This window comes from Phyllostomus discolor, chromosome 5 (assembly GCF_004126475.2).
Source record: "Phyllostomus discolor isolate MPI-MPIP mPhyDis1 chromosome 5, mPhyDis1.pri.v3, whole genome shotgun sequence".
NCBI classification, from domain to species: domain Eukaryota; kingdom Metazoa; phylum Chordata; class Mammalia; order Chiroptera; family Phyllostomidae; genus Phyllostomus; species Phyllostomus discolor.
Window position 1 is genome coordinate 35920684 of NC_040907.2, and position 14721 is coordinate 35935404.

At 33.5% G+C, this 14721-nt stretch overlaps 1 pseudogene; it reads left to right on the plus strand.

Annotated features, from left to right (window-relative positions):
* Positions 1 to 7846: 7846 nt before the first annotated feature.
* LOC118500623 lies at positions 7847 to 10102 on the plus strand (annotated as a pseudogene).
* Positions 10103 to 14721: the final 4619 nt, after the last annotated feature.

Genomic DNA, 14721 nt, shown 5'->3' on the forward strand with positions numbered 1-14721 from the left:
TGAAGAGCAGTCAAAGATAAAGATTTCAAAATAGGCTATATTTTGGGAGGAAGGCATGGTTGTTGTTTTGGATTTTTTAAGTAGGTCAGGGAAAATTTGACTAGAAGGATAATTTCCCTATTTAATCTTTATTTCTCTCCTATTTCTTATTTTTAATCAATTAACTTAAATATATAATACAAAATAATCATTATGACTTAAGATCAGGTTATGCCTCTTATTTTTATTGTTTATTTATTTTCCATTACTTTTATTGTTACACACTCACAGATGTCCCCATTTCCCCCCCACTTTGCCCACCTACTCCCACCCTCTCCCCCCACCCTTCCACCTGGCTTCACCATACTGTTGTCTGTGTCTGTAGTTTATGCATGTATGTTCTTTGGCTAATTCCTTCACCTTCTTTCATCTAGTCCCCCTTCCCCCACCCTTCTGACAGCTGTTAGTCTGTTCCATGTATCCATGCCTCTGTTTCTATTTTGTCAGTTTATTTTGGTCATTAGATTCCACATATAAGTGAGACCATATGGTATTTGTCTTTCATCAACTGGCTTATTTCATTTAGCATAATACTCTCCAGGTTCATCCATGTTGTTGCAAAATGTAAGGGTTGCTTCTTTATGGCTGCACAGTATTCCATTGTGTAAATATACCACAACTTTTTGTACACTTATCTACTGAAGAACACTTGGGCTGTTTCCTCTTTTAGAAGATATAACACAAATGTAAAGTGTTGCAGTTGATGCAATGAGGTGAGTATAATTAATAATAGATCTTCAATAGAATAGTTTGTTCCTTAAAAGGTACATACAACACTGAAAAAATTGACATGATTTCCAACTCATGCATGTTTAATTCAGGGCTAAACTGGCATAGACTTAATCCACTTTACTGATTCACCAGGACAGCCTACTGCACAAACCATATACCTTTTCATTTCCATCCTTTAGTGTTCTTTTACTCCCAGAGAAGTTCTAGTTCCACCTTCTGATCTCTGCGTCTATAGAAAAAAATGTGTTGTCAGTTTCCTCAGCTATGAACTGAGATAATAGCTATCTCAAAGGGTTAAAGATCATATATATATATAAATCATCTCATGAGTGGAAGGTTTCTGACATGCCAGGGGAACAGGCTAGAATCATGAATGTAGTAATGGATTAGATTTGAAGACATCAGTAAGCATACATGTTTAATTAATATAGATACAAGTGGTTAAATATAGAAATATAAATAAATATATGTATATATGAGTTGGGTTAGTATATACACACATATTTCTTTGTTCTATCAGCTGAGAGGGCTTAGGAGAAATGACACCCTAAACACAATGAGCACACTTAGAACCTAGACCTTGGCTTCTAATACCACTTTCCATAAAAAGGAACCAGGGCTCCTTGGAGAAATAGATGATTCTAGGGCTGAGGTAAGAAATATACAACATGAGCCTGGATCATCTTGTGGCATTAGAAAGCAGGAAATTGTTACTCATACACATTGGTGGGATATGTAAGAGGAGCATAGGAGCCAACTGAAAGAACTCCCAATAGCCAAAGCTGGAACAATTTGAACAACAAAATAAAGTAGCCCAGATTATAACTTAGAGTATAAAATAAATAATCATGAGTTCCTACTAATGTAAATAAATGACTGAATAAATTAATTAATGGAGGAAAATAGACAAATCAGATATTCCAACTTAAAGAAAGGAAGCATAAGTTCTTACTTCTTAAATGTGGGCTGCACATAGTGACTTTCTTCCAAAGAGTATAACATAGAAAGGGGAAAAAAAGAATAGCATTATAGTAAAGAAGCCTGACTCATACTAGTCAAATGATCAAGGTCAATATCAATAGTCATGTTGGTAGTATATAATCTCGAAATGATATAATAAAAATGGCACTTTATATTTACAACAACAAAAAAACAAACTCATACCATTACACACTTATTAGAAAGGCCAAAATCTTGAACACTAACAACACAATATTTGGGCAAGGATGTGGATCAATAAGGACTCTTATTCATTGCTGGTGGAAATGTAAAATAGTACAGCCACCTTAGAAGTTTGGCAGTTCCTTACAAAACTAAACATACTCTTACTATTTGATCCCACAATTGTGTTCCTTGGTTTTTATCTGAAGGAGCTGAAAAGCTATATCCACTAAAAAACCTGCACATGGATGTTTATAGCACCATTATTCATAATTGCTGAATCTTGGAAGCAACCGAGATATCCTTCAGTAGGTGAAAGAATAAAAAAAACTGGTATGTATACCCCTAAAAGGGAATATTATTCATCACTAAAAAGAAATGTGCTATCAAGCCATGAAAAAAACATGGAGGAACCTTAAATGCATGTTACTAAGTGAAAGAAGCCAATCTGAAAGGCTATATATTGTATTATTTCAACTATATGCATACTTTATGTCTCTAATTTTCTCATTTTAAAAATGTGACTAAAAATAGCACCTACAATAATTGTCAAAATGAGATGAGCAATGTAAACATTCATTCATTTATTTCATTAATTTTTATTGAGTGCCTACTATGAGGAAATCCAAGAGGACAGATTTGGGGGGTTGAGAGGCAGGGGGTGACAGAGAATAATAGGAGTTCAGTTTTGGCCTTGTTAAATTTGAGATGCTGATTAGCTATCCATGTGGAAAAAGTCAAATAAATAGTTATGTATTAGTGTCTTGAACACAGGGATGAAATCATGGCTGGAGATGAAGTTTAGCCTTATAATTGTGAGGCTGAATAAATTGATTTGGTGGACACTCTAACACTGAGCACTAGAGCACAAGAAGAATCAGAAAAAGAGCTTGAGCAAGAGAAACCAGAGGGGTAGGGAAAAAATCAGGAGACAATAATGTCACAAATATAAGAAAAGTTCAAAGAGAAAAGTATAGAATGCTTCAGCCAATGTAATTTCAACTCCTTAAAAAGTTAAGGAGTACTTACATTTATACAGTCCTAAAATTACTTTGGCCTTTTGAAGGCAACAGCAAGGCTGATGTGGCCCCCAGTGAAAATGAGTTTGACACTCCTGGTGTAGAGAATTAAAAAACAATAATAAAATTGACTAAAAGCACATCTGCTTTTTACTGTCACTATGCATCAGCACTTCAAAATCATGCCATTGATAAAATACTCCTCTTCCCAAAATCTCGTTCATCTAAGTTCTAAACAACTGTGTGGTTACACTGTCAGTTTTAATGATAAGCTTTTAACTAGCACGTTTTTTTATCATTTAAACATTGTATTCTATATGGAAGTTAACTTAGAATCAGCCTCCAATTCACTCAGACTCAGATGCCCATCTGTTTTTAAAGTAAGTTCATAATGTTTCAGAATTGCTTGAGTTCACTCTCCAAGTGCTCTCCAACCACTGAGCTACTAAATATTCTTGCATTTAAACAGAAAATTTGATATAACTGATAACATTGTAAAGATAAAGAAATTAACTTGAGTTTCTTTATTTGTCATTTTACATGATTAAGTGGAGTTCTTACCTGTGTTTAAAATTTCAAATTTCAAATTCAGAGACATTTGCAAGCTGTTAAAATCAGTTCTAAAGAAACAGATGTGTAATTTCTAAAATTTATTGTGAGATGGGATTTTTGTGAATCTCTATCAAGCTTATCCTTTTTTTGAAGACTTACTTTTTCTATTTGTAGATATGTTGCTTTTATTTTTAAAAAGAACTTTAAAAAATTGAAGTCAATAGAAGAAGTTCTTCAACAATGAGTAAAAATAGATTGACAAATTTAGATATATGCTCTATTGAATATGAGTATATTAAGAAGACCAATTTTGATGGAGTCATTGGTTCAGAAAGCTAAAAAATAAAATGTTATTCATTACTGCAACAGACCAATATGTAAGTATAAAGTCCCTTCCCCTTTGAAAAATGAACTAATTTAAAAAGTATTAATCTTTTATTTTTTCTTTTTCCACACTGTGATATGTTTTTATTTTTTCTTTGTTCTATTTTCAACAAAAGAAGATTTTAAGCTCATGCATATATGTCAACTAATTTATGACAAAAAAGATAATAATATATAATGAGGAAAGAATGGTATCTTTAATAAATAATACCATATCTTTTGAAAAAAATTGTACAATTGCATGCAAAAGAATGAAACTGGACAACTATATCATGCTACATACAGAACTCAACTGAAAATGAATTAAAGGCTTGAACATTAAAACTGAAACCATAAAACTCCTAGAAGAAAACATACATCATAAGTTCTTTGATATCTATCTTGGTGATGATTTTTTGGATCTGACACAAAAAGCAGACAATGAAAGCAAAAATTAAAAAAAAAGTGGGACTACCTCAAACTAATAAGCTTCAGTACAGCCAGGAAAATCATCAACAAAAATGGAAAGGCAACCTACCAAATGGGAGACAATATTTTCAAATTATGTATATGGTAACAGGTTAATACCCAAGAAATATAAAGAACTCATACAATTCAACTCATGCAAAGCAACAAACAATCTAATTTAAAAGTGATCAGAGGATCGGAATAGACATTCTTTCAAAGACATACAGATGACCAACAAGTACATTAAAAGGTCAACATCACTAATCATCACAAATTCAAATCAAAACCACAATGAGAAATCCCTTCACACTTGTTAGAATGGCTATCATCAAAAAGACAACAAACAACAAGTGTTGGTAAGGATGTGGAGAAAAGGGAACTCTTGTGCATTGTTGGTGGGAAAGAAAATTGATGCAGCCACTATGGAAAACAGTGTATGGAAGTTCCTTAAAATACTAACAATAGTACTATAATAAGATCCAGCAATTCTACTTGTAGGAATTTATCCAAATAAAATGAAAACAGTAACTTAAAAGGGTATATGTACCCCCATGTTCATTTCAGTATTTTCTACCATAGCCATGATATGAAAACAAACCTAGTGTTTACCAATAAATGAAGGTATAAAGAATATGTGGCATATATATATACATATATATGTATATGCATATACAATAGAATATTATTCAGCCATAAGAAGGGGAAAAGCTTACCATTTGTGACAACATAGATGGTAAGCTATTTAATAGTTTGGAAAGTGGTGTACTTAGTGTATTTGATAGCAGAATTGGATCATTTTGTTAACACATTCTTCCTCTAGATGACAAAATTATTTTTAGTAAAAAGCAAATAATGAAATGAATAATCATAATGTCAGAAAATACATGCAGACAGTAAAAAAATCTTGTTTAATTGAGACATAACTGACATACAACATTATATTGGTTTCATACATATGTACCATTATATGAATGTATTATGCTAACTTAAGTATGTCAGACAGACAAAGACAAACACTAAGTGATCTCACTTATATGTGGGCTCTAAACAGACAAACCGAACTCATAGGTACAGAGAACATTTCCTTTTCAATTACAGTTTACTTTCAATATTATTTTGTGTTGGTTTCAGGTGTACAGCATAGTGGTTAGATAATCACACACTTTACCAAGTATTTCCCCCATATTCCCAGTACCCACCTGTATCCATGTATAGTTATTGCAATATTATTGACTATATTCCCTCTGCTGTACTTTACATCACTGTGACTATTTCAAAACTACCAATTTGTACTTCTTAATTCCTTTGCCTTGTTTACCAAGTCCCCCAACACCCCTTCCCTCTGGTAACTACCAGTATGCTCTACAGAGAACATATTGATGATTGCCAAAAGCAGAGGGTGAAGGGTGGGCAAAAAGGGTAAAGGCACAAACTTCTAGTTATAAAATAAATAAGTCCTGGGGATGCACTGTACAGTATGGTAACTATAGTTAATAATACTGTATTATATATTTGAAAGTTGCTAAGAAAGTAGGTCTTGAATGTTCTCATCATAAGAAAAAATTCTAACTGTGTGGTGATCAATGTTAAGTAGACTTATCAAGGTAATCTTATAATATACACAAATATAGAGTCTTATGTTGTAAACCTGAAACTAATATAATGTTGTTTGTCAGTTATATCTCAATTAAACAAGATTTTTTTACTGTCTGCATGTATTTTCTGACATTATGATTATTCATTTCATTATCTGCTTTTTACTAAAAATAATTTTGTCATCTAGAGGAAGAATGTGTTAACAAAATGATCCAATTCTGCTATCAAATACACTAAGTACACCACTTCCCAAACTATTAAAAACAATTTAATACTTTAATAATGAGGTTAAGAATGTTCTCCTTTCCTGAACATTCCCTGTCTCTAAATTTATGGCACTTTATTGTTTATATTTTATCCTGATTCATTCACCAATTTGCATATCTTATGAAATTACAAATTATCTTGTAGACTATAAATTTCATGAGGGCAGTTTATGTAATAGGAAATTAATAAACATAAATATAATAGTCTATTCACACTGCCTCCTAACAAAAACTAAAATTTGAGTTTGAGAAGGAAAAAGCTTAAGCACTGAAATGTAATGATTCCAAACTTAGCTGCTCATGTTCTGAGGCAACTCCATTCTTATTTTTAAATAATAATTATCATAACAATAGTACTTTCCTCCTCCATAACAGGTGTCTCTGGTACCATCCGTATCATGTATTCACAGCACATCTCTCATTTTAGCCATATATGTGTTAGGTCATTCCAATTCACTTCATACTGCCAATCTCCTACTCCAATATTTCTGCATTCTGCCCTAAGGTCTCCTCCAGACACAATGGGTGCTTGCTCAGCCCATTTGGCAAGCACAGCCCAGGTAAGTGAAAATTTAATTCCTATCTAAGGCAACTCTCAGTTGATAGAATGTGGAGTTTGTGGATAAATGCACCAGCTCTTTAACGTGGACTGGTTGAAAGGTGAAGGGATAAGTCAAAGAATATATGTGTGTGTGTGTGTGTGTGTGTGTGTGTGTGAGTGACCCATAGACATGGACAACAGTGTGGGGATTGACTATGGGAATGGGGACCATGCTGGGGGAATTGGGACAATGGTAATAGCATAAACAATAAAAAATTTAAAAGATAAAAAATAAAGTGGATTACAGAAAACTCAAAAACACACCTCTAAATTTTTTTCAATTAGAGTTAACATTTACTATTAATTTATATTATTTTCAGGTATACAGCTTAGTGGCTAGACATTTATATAATTTACAAAGTGATGCTCCCAATGATTCTAGTATCCACCTGACACTATACAGTTATTACAATACTATTGACTATATTACCTATGCTGTACTTTATATCCCTGTGACTATTTTGTAACTACAAATTTGTACTTCTTAATTCCTTCACTTTTCTCACCCAGACCCCTAATACTCTTCCCCTCTGGGAACCACCAGTTTGTTCTCTGTATCTATAAGTCTGTTTCTGTTTTGTTTTCTTATTTTGTCCTTTAGATTCCACAGATAAGTGAAATCATGTGGTATACATCTTTCCCTGTCTGATTTACTTCACTTAGCATAATGCCCTCTAAGTCTATCCATGTTGCCATAAATGGTAAGATTTCATTCATTTTTATGGCTCAGTAATATTCCATTGTATATATGTACTACATCTTTTTTATCCAATTGTTCATTGATGGGCACTTAGGTTGCTTTTATGTCTTAGAGGCTATTGTAAATAATGCTGTAATGAACAAATATCTTTTTGAATTAGTGGTTTGTATTTCTTCAAGTAAATACCCGTAAATGGAATTACTGTGTCATAAGGTAGTCCTATTTTTAATTTTGGGGGATCCCTCCATACTGTCTCCCTAGCAGCTGCACCAATTTGCAATCCCACCAACAGTGCACTAGGGTTCCTTTTTCTCCACATCCTTGCCAACACTAGTCATTTGTGGATTTGTTGATGATAGCCATTCTGACAGGTGCTAAGTGATATCTCACCATGGTTTTAACTGGCATTCCCCTGATGATTAGTGACATTGAGCATCTTTTGATATGTCTATTGGCCATTTGTATATCCTCTTTGGAGAAGTGTCTATTCAGGTCCTCTAGCCATTTTTTAACTGGATTGTTTGGGTTTTTTAGTGGTAAGTGATATGAGTTCTTTATACAATTTGGATATTAACCTTTTATCAGATGTGTCAGTGTCAAATATCTTTCATTCAATAGCTTGTCTTTTCCTTTTGTTCATGGTTCCCTTGACTGTGCAAAAACTTTTTAGTTTGATGTAGTCCCATTTATTTTTTCTTTTGTTTCCTTTGCCTGGGGAGATGTAGCAAAAAGAAAATTAAAAGAACAATGTCACAGAGTTTACTGCCTAGTAACACATTCTTATGTTTGACTTCCTCTTTCCTATTTCATTCTACTCATTTTCTCCCTCTTGGTTCCTGGGACTTTCTCCTAAATAAACTACCTGCATCCAAGAGTGTCTCTATGACTCTGCTTTCAGAAAAACATGGATTGAAAATACAACCACTATATTCCAATAACATTAGGGACTTTGCAGTTCTGTGAAAAGACAAGCTCTTTCCTGCCTCAGGGCTTTTGTATACTCTATTCCTTCTAGTTGTGCCTTTTCTCATTTCATCAGTCAGGTGTCAACTTAAATATAACTTTATAAGGGAAACGTTTCCTGATGTCTTAGAGCAGGTTTGATGCCCTTATATCAACAAGTACTTTTGTTTAGTGGTACTTGTTATAACTATAGTTGAATATTTATTTAGATACTTTTATGTGTAAAGTTGGTTTCCTGAAATAGATTGCAAGCTCCATGAGGTCAGGGAGGATGTCTGTTCATGTTAGTGTGCTCAGGATATAATAAAAAGTCTGGAAATATCACCTGTTTGTCATTTCCCTAGACTCTAGGGATACAATAAGAACAAATCAGACCAACATTTTACTCTCATAGATCTTACATTCTAGGAGGGAGACCCAATACAAAACCCAAAAGATACAAATAAAATATGTGGTGTTCTAGAAGATGATAAGTGCTATAAGGAAAATAAAGTAACAAAGGGATCTCTTTTCCAGCTTGAAACATGGAGGACGCAGAAGAGAAGAGGAAGATTCCTGTTGTGCCAGAAACCCTTAAGAAAATGCAAAGAAATTTTGTAGAGCTGGAGATCCGATGTCCAAGAAAGAAGTTTGCCCAAAAGATGTTTCAAAGGATAAGAGGGACTCTTATCTATTAAAAAAAAACCTAAGCATTATCACAAGAAATATAGGCAGAGATATGGAATTGAAATTTGAAAGGCTAGAATGACAAGAAAAGCTGGCAACTTCTATGTACCTGCAGAACCCAAATTAGTATTTGTCATTGGGATCAAAGTTATCGAGGGCACCTTTAAGCTCAGTGCATGGGGTACCCAAATCTGGTGTCAGTAAATAAACAGATCTATAAGCATGGTATGGCAAAATTAACAAAAAACAAATTGCCCTGACAGATAACATATTGATTGCCTGATTTCTTGGTAAATATGGCATCATCTGCATGGAGGGTCTGATTCATAAGATCCATTCTATTGGAAAATGCTTCAAAGAAGCAAACAACTTCCTGTGGCCCTTCAAGTTATCTTCTCCATGAGGTGGAATGAAAAAAAAAAGACCAGCCATTTTGGAGAAGGTGGAGAATGCTAGTAACAGGGGATACCAGACCAATAGGCTTATTGGGATGAAATGAGGTATCTACCATGGTTATTTTTGTAATCTGGTCGCTTAGTAAATAGTGACTGCTTTACAACTAAAAAAAAAGTAGCAAAGGGGAAAAGAGAGTGTTGAGGGAGTTGCACTTTTGAATTAGGTGGTCATGGAAGGTCTCAATGATGTGAAATTTGAGACAGCATCTGAAAGATATGTTGAGTCTTTAATGCTACCAACTAAGCTATTAAAGGGTGCATATCATATATGAAATATAAAACTGAAAGCAACAAATAAATGAGAAAAACAAAAACAAAAACTCATAGACACAGACAACAGTATAGTGGTTACCAGAAGGAAGGGGAAAAGAGGGTTAGTAAAGGGCAAAGGGGATCAAATATTTGGTGACAGAAGATTTTACTTTGGGTGGTAAATACTCTGTGTGATATACAGATGATGCATCATAGAGTTGTATACTTGAAACCTATATAATTTTATTAACCAGTGTCATCCCAATAAATTTTATTTAAAAATGGAATATAAAAAATAAAATAAATAAAAGATCTGAGCTATATGAGTGTTCAGACAGAGGGAAGAATAAGTGCAGGAGGATGCCTACCTGAGTGTGTGAGGAGAAAATAGGAAGAGTGAAAAGTAATGGAATTTCCTGAAATATCAGCCAAGAATAGGGAAGAAAAAGTTGATAGAATAATCTTAAGGAATCAATGGAAAAGAATAAACCCACTTTTTGCTAGCACTATACCAGATTCAGCTTGTTTAGTAAAAAGAATACAATTATATTATAAGGTAGCAAATGATTAGTATCATATAAAAGGAAGAGAAAAAGTTCTTGGAAGTCGAGTAACAAAAAGAATCAAAAAAGTAAATGGAAGAGGCAGCATGTGAGCAGGACCTAAAAATAACATTGAATATTGCAGAGTGGGTAAAATTTAACGATGAGAAGAAAAGACTACTAACTATCAGGTTATATTAGTCTGCAGTCCCTAAGAAAACAAATCCTGAGACAAAGATGAAGTGCTAATGTAAAAGTGAGGAAAAAAAAAGAAGTGAGGGTAAGGAAAAGCTGGTAGCAAATACAATATTATACATTACTTTTTAAAGTTACACAGCTAGAAACTTGCCTAAACAAGGCATCTCCAGACAGGTTATATGGAAACACCATGCCTCAGAAAAGTCCGCTACAAAAGAATGAAGAGAAAATTTACTGGCTAGCCACTCCTGGGTCCTGCTCCCATTGTCATAACTCTGTGGCATGATCCTTCATTTAAGTCTGGAATTTGAGAAAGGAGTCAGATACCTCAAGATTCAGTTGTGAAACCAGCTGGATACACTGGGATCTGTAGGATTAGTGATAGGGCAGTAGTTGGGGCTGAGCGTGAGGTGACCACATAAATTGGTATAATCACTTTAAAAAACTTTTTGGCAGTATCTATTAAATCTAAACATCCAATTTTACTCCAACAGAATCTACCCAACAGAAATGAATGGATATGTAAATGGAGATCAATAATGCAAACAACAACATATGTAAAAATGTTTACAGTACTTTTAACTGTAGCCCAAAAATGGGAATAATGCAAATGTTTAAGAAAAGTAGAATGGATAAACAACTGTAATAAAATCATATGAGAGAATATTCAGCAACAAGAAAAAACTAGTACTAAATACATTAACATGTGTGAATCTCACAAATGTTATGTTGAGTGAAAGAAGAGAGTCTAAAAAGAATACAAGAACAGGCAAAACAAATCTATGGCAATATAAATTAGAATAGCTGTTTCATGGGTGAAGCATGGTTATAGGTAGGGAAGAGGTATGAGAGAACCTGGAGTGGTGGAAATGTTCTAAATCTTAATCTGGATGATAGTTGAAAAGATGTATATATATATATTTTTTTAAGTCCATAGGGTTGTACATTTAATTCATTTTACTCTATGTAGTTCCATGAAAAGTGGTAATATGGCCATCATTAAACTGTCTAAAAATGTGTCTTATTCAAAATAAAAATTTTAATTATAGGATTTCATTGAAGATACTTTTTGACCTGGACCTTCTTTCTAAACAGGGTCTTGTTTACTTGCTATACCTAAATATTTAGTGTTTTTTTTTTAAATAAAATACCACACATTCAAAAATTGTTGCTTTTGCAAATACTGTTTCCTACCTGGAATATCCTTTTCATTCTTTTAACCTACCCCAAAATTCCCCTAGTAATTTACACAAAATTTTAAGTCTTAATTCAATCAGCATCTCATCCAAGCCATCTCAGGCACAATTAGCAACCTCTTTGCTATGTTCTTTTAGCACTCTCTGATGACATTTTCAAACTGTCTTATAAGTGTTTGTTACTTGTTTGACCCTTTCACCATATTGTAGCCTTGAGAAAACCATTTTCACTCGTTTTGTTTATTAAAAAGTATTATTAATATATAACATGCAGTTTGAATAAATTAGGCACAATAAAAGTTTTGTGAATGACTTAACAAGAGAAGAATTAGGGAAAACCATGGTCAGCTACTCCAATGAGCTTCTTCTACATGTTTAATGAAAAATCTAGGATATTTCTATGGCCTGTAGGCTACAATAACTCAACTCTATAATTCCTCACATGGCACTAAATTTACTTCATTTAGGTGGACATTCAAATATAGAAAGTTGTTCATATTTCCAGAAACAATTGCAGCAGCCAAGTGATTAAAACAGGAGATAAATGATTTTTCCCAAAGTGGGCCAGACAATCAGTAGATCTACAAGTAGGTAGTTACAGAATAGCCACAGGGATGTAAAGTACAGTATAGGAAATGGAGTAGCCAAAGGACTTATATACAGGGCCCATAGACATGAACAGTGGTGGGGGGACTGCCTGAGGGAGTAGGGGGTGCTGGGTGAACAGAGACAAAGGAAGGAAATCAGAACAATGGAAATAGCATAATCAATAAAATAAAATTTAAAAAATAATTACCCAAATGGTATTTTCCCAAGACATCTTGTACAGAGGTATACAGGATTAATTATTTTGTACCATAATGGCTGTTTGATTGACATTCTGTGCAAATGTACATAATTTACAGACTAGCTGTATCATTGCAGTACAATACACTCTTTACATCAACAAAAGATGTTTTTAACATCACACAAAATCTCACTGGAAACCATGTGTTTTGTCTCTAAATTCATTTATTTTTCTTATGTGGTGCCTAATTATATCTTTATTCCTTTTTCATTGTTGACACTGTTACAGATGTCCCCCATTTGCCCCCGTTGCACACCTCTGCCCAGCCCCTGCTCCCCCCCACCCCTCACCGAGCCTTCACCACACTGTTGTCTGTATCCATGGGCCACACATATATCCATATATGTTCTTCAGCTAATCTCTTCCAGTCCTGCCCACCCCCTTCCCCCCTGAGATCTGTCAGTCTGTTCCATGTATCCATGCCTCTGGTTTTATTTTGTTGCCAGTTTATTTTGTTTATTATTTTGTTTATTAGATTATATGAGTGTTTTGTCTTTCTCTAACTGGCTGATTTTGCTTAGCATGAGATTCTCCAGGTCCATCTATGCTGTTGCAGAAGGGTAAGAGTTCCTTCTTTTTTACAGCTGCGTAGTATTCTATTGTGTAAGTGTACCATATCTTCTTCATTCATTCATCTACTGATGTGCACTTGGGCTATTTCCAAATCTTAGCTATTATAAATAATGTTGCTATGAACATAGGGGTGCATATGTTCTTTCCTAAATTCATTTTGAAAGTAACTTTTAAATTCTAAAACATTAATTTAGCAAAGGTATACTCAAATCTATTTTCAAGACATAATTATTGCATTTACTTCATTGTAAACCCTTTTTAAAAAATGAGAAATTGAAGATAAAATTCTCAAAAGATATAAATTGGCTGCTGGTAAGGCTCTCAAAAATCAAAGTAACAGATCACATGTTAAAACCTATTATAGTTGCTTATTTTGTTGTAATTTATTTTTGAAACTTTCTCAACTGTTATATTCCTATTGGTTTTCATAGTAATCTGATGTAAATTTCTTACCAGACTATCTCTTGAACATGTTATAAAACCTGGTACAGTTTATTCTAAATAACTTATGATGTTTTAATGGCAGGAAATTTGTAATATTCATCTACCTCTAGGATTTTAACGGTAATTTTGCTTCTGTAAACATGAGGTCAAGAGTAATATTTGGGAATGTGTATGCAAAACCAAATTTAGAAAAAAATGAACTACAGTAAACTTTTAACAGAAATGCAATTTGAGGATTTAGAAATTTATCATTTTAATGACACAAGAAATAAGCATTTCTCCTAAGAAGCCACCTGTAACACATTAAGTATAAATCATAGTTTCTCAAGTGCTGTTTTGGGACCTTTATGTTGCAATTCCAGATGCATAAGTTAACTTGATTAAGCAAGGATATTGTTGCATTTGGGGTGAGCAAAAACAAAGTGATGAAAGACAGGCCTTAAAATAACTTAGGGGAAAAACACTTGGAATTTAAACTTGATGTTCAGTAAATGTGGGGGAAAAATAACATAAAGTGATTAAGATTTGAATGTATAAAATATCTACATAGCAGAGAATCATTGATTTACTAATCTTATTATATCTATTATTTTTTAAGTTGTGGCATTAAAAAATATAACAAAACAGCCCCCAAAAGTCTAAATTGGAAGAAAAACTACATATTTTAACATTGAAATGCACCATATAAAATCCAGAGTTCAGTCTTAACCTTAGAGCCTCTTAAAACTTTTACTAAAAACTCTCAATATTTTTAACACTTTTATAATGCTTACTAAGTGTCAGTTACTGTTTTAAGCACTGTGTAAATATGAAGTCATTAAATCTTTATAATAATCTCATGAAGTATGTACTATTATTCTAATTTTACAAATGAGAAAACACATTGCTTTTGGCTGGGTAAAACCTCCAAAATAATGATGTTAAGTAACTTGCCCAAGGTCACAAGGCTAGTGACAGAACCAGACCTGAACCCAGACAATTGCTCCAAAAACTATCATCATATCTATTATATGCCATGTTGCTTCCCCAGTGCCTAATATTCAGTCTTCAGAAGATTAACTAGTATCATTTGTAGCACAAAACTACAA